The sequence below is a fragment of the Limulus polyphemus genome, unplaced genomic scaffold (genome assembly GCF_000517525.1).
Source record: "Limulus polyphemus unplaced genomic scaffold, Limulus_polyphemus-2.1.2 Scaffold2291, whole genome shotgun sequence".
Taxonomy (NCBI): domain Eukaryota; kingdom Metazoa; phylum Arthropoda; class Merostomata; order Xiphosura; family Limulidae; genus Limulus; species Limulus polyphemus.
The window spans coordinates 29,586-39,463 of record NW_013667901.1 but is presented as its reverse complement, the minus strand read 5'-3'; positions in this window follow the sequence as shown (position 1 = coordinate 39,463).

Here is a 9,878-nt window from a genome sequence, read left to right as displayed (position 1 = left end):
AAATGTAGTGTTAACTTACTAATTAAATACTGATTTGTTTGATTGTTGTTAAGCACAAAGCTACATAGTAGGACACCTATGTCAGCCCGCCACCTCGGCTATCGAAACCAGATTAATTTTTAGTTTTTTTAGTTCTTAGGCCTGTTACTGAGCCAATGGAGACATAATTAATGCTAAAGAACCTTTTTTTAACCTACTCAAAATATGGATCTACTAGAATTCAATATTTCAAAAAAAATTACATTTGAAATAATTGAAAACCTGAAAGGTTGTTGTTTCGACATCTCTTGGAGTATCACAACTTGACTGTGAGAAACAGAAAATGTAATAGCAGTGTAGTTTAAGTATATAATTAAAATACAAGTTATCATTGTAGTAGCACATTATCTATTTGAAAGAAACAAACAAACTATGTTACTAGACATAGATCTGCTTTAATTGAAACACACACTTTACTCACTTATTAATGGCGCTTTGTATTTGATTTGTTTTGCAAAATACGCGTTCATTGTTTTTCAAGTATTTATTTATGCATATGACTCTTAAACGCTGTTTAACATGTTTTCATTGTGTTTTACATATTTCTAACAAAATAACTGTGCATTTGTTCTATTGCCATATGAAATGTAACGTCCAACTCATAAAATATTTAAAAAAGAAGACACTCTTTATCTACTATCACGAAAATTTTCTTTCTGGAAATAGCCAAAGGAGGAACTTTGGAATTTTCAAAGATGGTGAAGTTCACAATAGAATTATAGTTATGACAAAGTGCAAATATATAAACACTGCTTGTGTTTAAAATTGCTTAAATGTAGTCATGTATATTATAAGTCATTGTAAGACTAACGAATTCACAGTTAAGAAATACCTTATTATCATGATAAGTAAAAAGACTCATAAAATTGTAAATTGCAGACAATAGATGTAACAATCAAAAATTTTAAAAGCCAGTTAAACGATAACGTTAGAACTGAACTGAACAGTTAACACTTTGGCTGTAGAGACCTGAACGGTGTCATTGAAGTTCTACTGCTACAAACCTTTATAATAGACTAAAACTTGTAAGATAAAAGAAGCGAACAAAAGCTAAATTATTTTACCTGTGTACATGGTTGCCAGAGAGTGTGAGTTTTTAAAAACGATTTTATTAGCAGTTGCTAGGGATCAGTGGAAAAAGCACTCGATCGGTGTGAGAAACGTATCATGTTTTACTTCAGGCCTAAGAAATTATGATTTATCAAACATAGCTGGTTCATATACTGTTACCTTCTAACGAGTCACAGAATTCTGAAGAGGTTTGTATGCGAGTTATAAAACACATAAAAACTTGTAAATATGTGTCCACCTTACAAAAGTTGTCCAATTCCAACCCAATTTATCAGCTGTTTGCTCACTTCATCTAAGAAGTTAAATTACCTTTTTTGTAAACTCTTCTCTCAAGACTTAACAAGTTCACAACGCTAAGACCCGTGGTTCGATTCTCTGAGGTGAACAGACTGAGATAATCTTTTGTGTGACTTTACACGAAGAAGGCCCGGCATGACCAGTTGGTTAGGATTGCGGGTTCGAATCCCCGTCACACCAAACATGCTCGCCCTTTCAGCCGTGGGGGCGTTATAATGTGATGGTCAATCCCACTATTCGTTGGTGAAATAGTTGCCCAAGAGTTGGCAGTGGGTGGTGATGACTAGCTGCCTTCCCTCTAGTCTTACACTACTAAATTAGGGACGGCTAGCGCAGATAGCCCTCGTGTAGCTTTGCGCGAAATTCAAAAAAAACAAAACAAAAAAAAACATACACGAAGAAAAACAACAGCCTTTTTAAATAGTTGCTTCTTTGAATCATGAAAAGTAAAAGCCGACAAAAGTTTTAAAATACCGTAAATATATTACTATTTAAAATTTTTAACTTTTCACAATATTTGAAATAGATTGATATCGAGTAAGCAATATAGTCAGTTAAACTGTTTAATCAAAACATGTCGTCATTAAAATAATTAAAATAGTTTGTTTTGAAAGTGGTCGAACGTTTTGTTTTCTCTATATAGAGCGTTTGGATATTTAACTGTTGACATTAAACAAGTTAAAAAAAGGTTTTAGTTAGGCAATGAACTCTCCGGAATCAAGGGGTTTGTGTAACTTGCTTTTTCACAGAATTAAGAAATTTCTTTAAAGTTACCCAGAATACTTTAGTATTCAACAGTTACTTTTAATCAAACTATTAAAGATACATATTTCCATAGCATGCCGAAGTCCCCAGTGGCTCAGCGGAAAGTCTGCTGACTTATAACACTAAAAACGAAAAAAAAAAGGTCTTGATACGCCTGGTGGGCACACCACAAATAGCCCATTGTGTAGAGTTGTACTTAACTATAAACAAAAGCATGCTGAAATATAATATCCAAGTTGTTATAGATCGAGCTGTCAACTGCATTACTTCTATAAAAAAATCACACTTGATCGTCACGTGAACGAATTTGAAATGAAAATGAAAATATGGCATTAGAATGCAGTGTGTTCTAGAAACTCTTTATCACAAATATATATATATACAAATTAAAACATGTAACGGGAAAATTAAAGCAAATGTAAATTAAATTATTTTAAAATAGTCAACACATTTCAAAGACTATAACGCTATAAATTTAAATAAAGAAACTTTCTAAACTCCAGATTTTGAAAAGTAGTTTTGTGGTTGAAACTCTGTAAACTCCAGATTTTGAAAAGTAGTTTTGTGGTTGAAACTCTGTAAACACCGGATTTTGAAAAGTAGTTTTGTGGTTGAAACTCTGTAAACACCGGATTTTGAAAAGTAGTTTTGTGGTTGAAACTCTGTAAACTCCAGATTTTGAAAAGCAATTTGATGTCTAAACTCTGTAAACTCTATATTTTGAGAAGTAGCTTTGTGATTGAGATTCTGTAAACTCCACACCTCTAAAAATAACTTTGTACACTGTGCACTGCGGATTTGAAAGAATAATAACAACAACTTTGTGATTGGAATTTTATGAACTCCAAATTTTGAAAGAACAACTCTAACAGCGAAACTATAAAAATCTAAGTTATAGAAAGCAGCTCTGTGACTTAAGCTCTGAATTTCCAGATTTTATAAACGTAATTCGATGAATGAAACTCCGAAACTCCAGATTTTAAAAAGATGACTGTGTGGCTGGAACTGAAAACTCTATATCTTTAACGACACCGGATACAGTTAGGCTCAAACTGAATGTATAAAATACTTAATCGTAAACGTTTGGGAAAATCTTATTAATCTCACTGTTTTTAACTCAGATTTGGTTTAATTTATTCCCAATTATCTCGGACAACTAAAATCATTCTGTGGCTGAACAGCAAGTAATAACACTAAACGACTCGATGAAATGTTGACTTGTTTGAACATCAGCACTTGTACAAAAAATTATAGTTTGTATTATACGCTTCGATAACAATCTTTATTGTGTTTTGTTTTCCATAAAACTTGAACAAAACGAAACTTAGTAAATTAATAATAAGTTGGAAAAATACACCTCAAAAGTAATACGAAAGTGCTTTAACCGAAAAAGAATATTGACAAGCAGAAATAGTGAAAACAAGAAACATAGCTGCATATCGTATAAAATATAATATAAATTGTTACAAGAAACACAGCTGCATATCGTATAAATTATAATTTGTTACAAGAAACACAGCTGCATATCGTATAATTAATATAAATTGTTACAAGAAACATAGCCTCATATCGTATAAAATATAATTTGTTACAAGAAACACAGCTGCATATCGTATAATATAATATAACTTGTTTTATTCATATTCAAATGTTAACTTCGTTGTCTATGTACATTATATTTTATACTTATAATTATTCTATTTTCATCTATCGGATTAAAAACTGAACAAAACTTTGAATTAAAATTTCATTTTCTAATTAACGGTCGCTAAAACTGGACTCTCAATTTTAATCACTGTAACGATTAAATTTCTTGTTTTTTAAACTAAATAACAGCAGTCCTGGTGTCTAAGGGATTAATAAACACACACACACATATATATACGTACATTACTTTATAATATAAATCTCAAACTAGTAAAAATCCTGCACTATAATTTAAAAAAAAAGGTGTGTTTCTAACAAGCATTCACTCCCTTTGTTGTTGACGAGATCAGAATTCACACCGATAAAAGTGTAAATTTAGACCAAATAAAAGTTTGGAAATTTCAGCTATTTAAAGAAAGTTTGTGAATTTATCAATAGGATGGAAAATCCTGTAAGTAGTATTTGAAAGTTTAAAAAAATAACTATTAAGAATATCAGTTATATTAATATAATTTTATGATTATTATAATATTTATGAACATAATTTTCTTACAAAACGGGAACTCTGAAAAACGTATTTATTTAGAATGAACCTTACATGTAGGAACTATGGTTTCTTACAATATTACCAGTTAATGTTTTCTAATTTAGTTTTGGGTTTGAAGAAAAGTGTGAACATCCATACGATTTTGTGTTTGAAGAAAATTGTGAACATCCATACGATTTTGGGTTTGAGGAAAAGTGTGAACATCCATACGATTTTGGGTTTGAAGAAAATTGTGAACATCCATACGATTTTGGGTTTGAAGAAAAGTGTGAACATCCATACGATTTTGGGTTTGAGGAAAAGTGTGAACATCCATACGATTTTGGGTTTGAAGAAAAGTGTGAACATCCATACGATTTTGGATTTGAAGAAAAGTGTGAACATCCATACGATTTTGGGTTTAGAACCTGTATCTGTATTTCACACCTATAAACACGTAAAATCATACTTTTCTCAGAGTATAGTATAAGTCGCAATACACCTAATTATGCTATTTAAATTGTGCTTATAAATATTTCCTTGGGAATTATAATAACATAATGCTCTAATACTGAATATTGTACACACACATATACACATATGTATTCATGTTACAGGTAGAACAATATCAACACTTTGTTTCTTCACTTGCCATAAAAACTATGAGGCAAGTTTACGAAATCCAAAACATGTTTCGTAAAGGAACGACCTTGTGAAACAATTTATCAGATAAGAAATCACTTATCTGACTTCTCTGAATATGTAGCATCAACAGAAATAAATTAAATATTCACACTGAACAGAAGTAAGGAAACGCTGCTACTGTGATTTATTACTTTATTAAATAACTAATAAAAATTAAATAATACATTTTCGAGAACTACTTTTGTTTATTCCAAAATAATTACTTATGAAGTTACAGAAACGATACACGGAAAAATCGGCCATTACATATTTACTAAATTTCAGACTCCAGCCATATACACAAAAGGACTTCTCTGCATAATCATAGTGAAGAAACTGAAAACCATTCAACTAGATTCGAAAATAACCAATAGTAGCCAGTTTCTACGCCCCTGTGAATGACCTCATAACATTAATCTACAAATCCTATGGAACTTTATGACTTGAATAGCACCAATCAGCGATCAGGTAGAGACAAAGAAACGGCATCACAGCCAGATGTAGATCATGTAAACAAAGGAAGACTGGGGAAGCTTGGCGTGTGAATCATGGCCGTTATGCGGTTATAGTATGTTGTAGTGTATATAAGCCAATATTTTTACTCGGGAATATCATACAAATAACTGCTTTCGATAAGTTCTTCTCACTCATGTTGAATAACAAACATCTTTACTTTCCGTAGAAATATCCTATATGGATCGTAACGTTCAATGTAAAATGAATTCAACAAGGATAAAACAAAATAGGCTGATGACGTTGGATAATAATGAAAACGTTTACTCATCTTCCTTGATCAGCCGAGTTTTATATGGGTTTTTTATATAGTTACAGTGAATTCTTGCTTTGTTTTTAAATTTTTAGGAAATACTAAGTTCCAACGCGACGACGGCATCAAAATGGAAATTTTGAGCAATAATTATCTAAACGTTTTTTTGAAAATGAGGATGAGTGTTTTCATTAGGTAGTAATGTTATATCTCAGTCGAATGTTGCAAGTTTCATGTTCAACTTTACACGTTATTTTTGACGACATTTCGGAGCGTACTGAAACACGTTTTTTTTTTGTTGTTGTTTTTTTTTTTTTTACAGTGTAAAGAAGAGTCGAGGTAAAACTCCTGTTCAAAAAACTAATGGATCAGACATGCTATTTAAATCCAAACATCAGCTGGTTGAATTGAAAGCACATTATGGAGTTACAGCAATGTCATGAAAAATCTTGAATTTATCATAGAGATCGTAAAACAAGATCTAAGTTCGAAAAATAAAGCTCTTTTAAGAATTAAACACTATAAATTATCAGCGGGGTAAAAGTCGAAATATATTATTTAATAAAACACATTTCCATATGAAAATCGAAACGACGTCAGAATTACCATGTAAAAACCTCATCAGACTTTTCTGAACTATTTATGCACCAAATTGCTTGTAGTTCTATGGTTCTATTGGTTGGAGGATATCTACTGTATGACACACACACAAATATTAACAAAAATGCCGTCAGTATTACAGTTAACCCTATTAATTACTGTTGGGGTTCCCTATACAATATTATCAAGGAAATAAATGTTTGTTTTGAATTTCGCACAAAGCTACACGAGGGCTATCTGCGCTAGCCGTCCCTAATTTAGCAGTGTAAGACGAGAGGGAAGGCAGCTAGTCATCACCACCCACCGCCAACTCTTGGGCTAATCTTTTACCAACGAATAGTGGGATTGACCGTCACATTATAACGCCCCCACGGCTGAAAGGGCGAGCATGTTTGATGTGACAGGGATTCGAACCCGCGACCCTCAGATTGCGAGTCGAGTGCCTTAACCACCTGGCATGTGCCGGGCCGAATGTTTACACCCATTAGTTTTGGTCATTTCTTTACATTGAGTGTTTAACAGGCAAAAAATCACAAAAAAGACAAAATCACCCAATATTATGCAATACTAATAGTGAATAAAAACAAGTTTGTAAGTTGAGGGTTATATATTTGTAGCTTAATGACAATTTCTAACATAATTTTTGAAATTCAAAATTTAAAATATAACTACAGTCTCTAACTTGATTTTGAAATTTAAAAACTGAAATATAATTACATTATCTAACGTGATAATGGAATTCAAAATTTGAAATATAATCCAAATCTATAACGTGACTATGGAATTCAAAATTTGAAATATAATCCAAATCTATAACGTGACTATGGAATTCAAAATTTGAAATATAATCCAAATCTATAACGTGACTATGAAATTCAAAATTTGAAAAATAATTACGATCTTTAATGTCCGCCAGTGGATAAGTGATAGGTTTATGTATTTACAATGACTAAACCCGAGGTTCGATCCCCCACCGAAAATTTCCGAAACTTGAAACGTGCATGGTGCCTAAATACAATGTTATCTTCAAACTTTGGAAACATGGAATTCCTGCCATGATTTTCAAACCTCAGAATATTGCAGTATAATAGATTATCTCACGAAATTAACAAAAACAATGAACACTGTGATAATTGTATCAGTATATGCTATAAATCAGAGGGTCCCGAACTGTGAACCGCACTGATGTTCCGCCATCTCCCTTCAGATGGCGCGAGGGAAAGTTTTATAATTACGGAAAGGAAGAGTGTAGATTTCGAAACAAACCCGACACGTGAGGCTTTAAAATTACAGCTATATAAGCAGAAAGAACGTGTATAAGGTGGATAAGTCTAAAACTCTACGTTATATGGATTTTGAGTTAGAGTGGCAAAATATATTTTTTTACTCGAGAATTTTCGATCATATAAAATAATCACCAGCCTTTTGCTTTCTCTGTAATAGAAGTACAGCACCTGTTAGAGTTTTCTTGCTACGGAACATTGAGACCAGAGTTGAAAATAAATCTACTGTTAGAAGTTTGAATTCAGAGAACTGGAGACGAAGCAGTTCGTTGTCTGATGCTACTTGCCATTACGTACTTCGAAGAAACGGGATTTGTATCACTTGCGGCCCTGAAGCCCATATACAGAAACTGGATGAACGCTAAACCTAACCTGATACTAAAGCTGGTGAACATTACAAGCGTACCCATCGCACTCAAACATAGAAAAGTAAGTCTGTGATTAATATCATAATGATTTCTATTCGCTTATTTTGATTTGTTAAATTATACTGTTATTAGGTATTCTATGAAGCCTCCTTCCACAAATTCAAATCAGATGGTCCACCAACAAAAAGTTTGGGAACCATTGATATCGTTGAAGATGAACTATATCATTATATTGCATTACAGATTAAAGATAAATTACTTTTCATTTTGTATCCTGTAAAACGTTTTAGCACAAAGTTGTAACTTTAACATAAGTCTTGAATACTTAATGAGCTCGTGTAGTGATTCTCAGTTAAGGAGAACAAGTAAATAGCTAATTTATGTGTGTTGTTTTGTTTAAAAATATATGCATGTATATGGGATAAAAAAGGAATGTCATGAGCGCAAAAGCAACATTATCAATACCCCATTAAAGTGTGTATAATGTAAGATATGGATATAAAGGGTATCAATCAAAGCTTCTGTTTCTAACAGTGTATTTAACACGCAGCATGACGAGACAGGACAGTAAAAGTTAATTCAAATCTAAGTCTTCAGAACAACATTGGGGCTAAAAAAAGAGACAAGAAAGATCGTAAGTTTAGCATCACGATACATCGCATACTGATATGTGCTGGATCCTTCTCGTTTAACAATGAAATGTTGTTGTTTCTTAATTATGAACATACACGTAAGAGACCTCGCATATGACTTTTTCTTTTTTTCTAGTGTGTACATTTTACTAAGTCAATCAGTTTGACTTGACTCCTTTTACAGTACTTGTGAAAAGTCGGCTCACTATAAGATTGTGGCTTTTCAACAAGCGGGAGCTCTTTAGTTTGAAATATATACTATGGCCTTTCGTTCACGGTTGTCAACACCGTTAGTCTTTTGGGTGCCTTTACTTTCGTAGCTGAGAACATAAGGCCACTTTTCCAAAGGACTCACAGGTCCGTGACACCGACGCTAGGACTAACACGAGCAGACTCAACAATCAACAAGGCGGCGGCTTCTATTGGCTCTTACCGACACACTATTTCAAGCCTATTATCATTGTTGTACCTCTTGTACCTTCTTGTCTAACCTTAAAGCGCTTGAGAATTCGAAATGCTTGTTACAATGGCTGAGTTGAGGTAAATATAGTCAGCAAATGACTTGCAGCCAGCTCCACCCCAGCATGACACCCTGTGACAATAATCCAGTATTCTCTGTATGTCGCGTATAAAGATGTCGAAGAAAAACATAAATTGTAAGTCCGTCTTGAGCATATGTTTAACGAAACAAGTACGTGTAAAACGTCACCATTAACAGAGAACACCAAACAATTTACCAACGTTTTTGACGCACAACAAACAAGTTCCGGAAGTCTGTCTTTCCTTAGAAAAATCTGCGAAGAAACCAAGATACTTTTTTTTTCGTCTCATTATCAGAAAACTTCCATTATGGAAACTCATTAGCATAATTTTGCTGGAAACTGTAAGTGTACCTATAACAAATGTAATCATTTCTCATAAAATGCATATTTTACTCTAGTCTTGCAATGCTTATTTATATTATTATGCGGTTAAAACTGGAAACAATTCCAAACAAAAACACCCTAGTACATTACAATGAGAAATAATAGTTTTCACAGTGGTTTACTTAAACGATAGTAAATTATATGGAATCCAGTTACCGTTAAAAACAAATACTATTTCTTTTGTTTATATGAATATTGTTCAAAGTGTAAAAAAAGCAATAAAGTAAATATTTTTTTGAGAACATATTGTTGCTCGCGAAAGGGGGGGGGGGGG